Raw genomic sequence first — 483 nt, forward strand, 5'->3', positions numbered from 1 at the left:
CGGCTGAACTTCTCCAACGGTAGATTCCTACAACTACCAGATTTCAGCTCGGACTTCTACGGGAGCCGGATCTCGTCCCCAACTTCGACTGCGGAAAGGCTTCGCCCAGACTCCTACGGGAGCCGGGCTCCGTCCTCGACCCCGATTGCTGGTAAACTTCATCCGGACTCTTACGGGAGCCGGACTTCGCCCCTGACTCTAATTGCAGGTAGACTTCGCCCAGACTCCTACGGGAGCCAGACCTCGTCTCCGACTCCGGCTACGGGAAGACTCCACCCGGACTCCTACGGGAGCCGGACTTCATCCCCAACCTCGACTGATGGTAAACTTCATCCGGACTCTTACGGGAGCCGGACTTCACCCCTGACTCTAATTGCAGGTAGACTTCGCCCAGACTCCTGCGGGAGCTAGACCTCGTCTCCGACTCCGGCTACAGGAAGACTCCGTCTGGACTCCTACGGGAGCCGGACTTCATCCCCGATC

The sequence above is a fragment of the Elaeis guineensis genome, chromosome 2, assembly GCF_000442705.2.
Source record: "Elaeis guineensis isolate ETL-2024a chromosome 2, EG11, whole genome shotgun sequence".
Taxonomy (NCBI): domain Eukaryota; kingdom Viridiplantae; phylum Streptophyta; class Magnoliopsida; order Arecales; family Arecaceae; genus Elaeis; species Elaeis guineensis.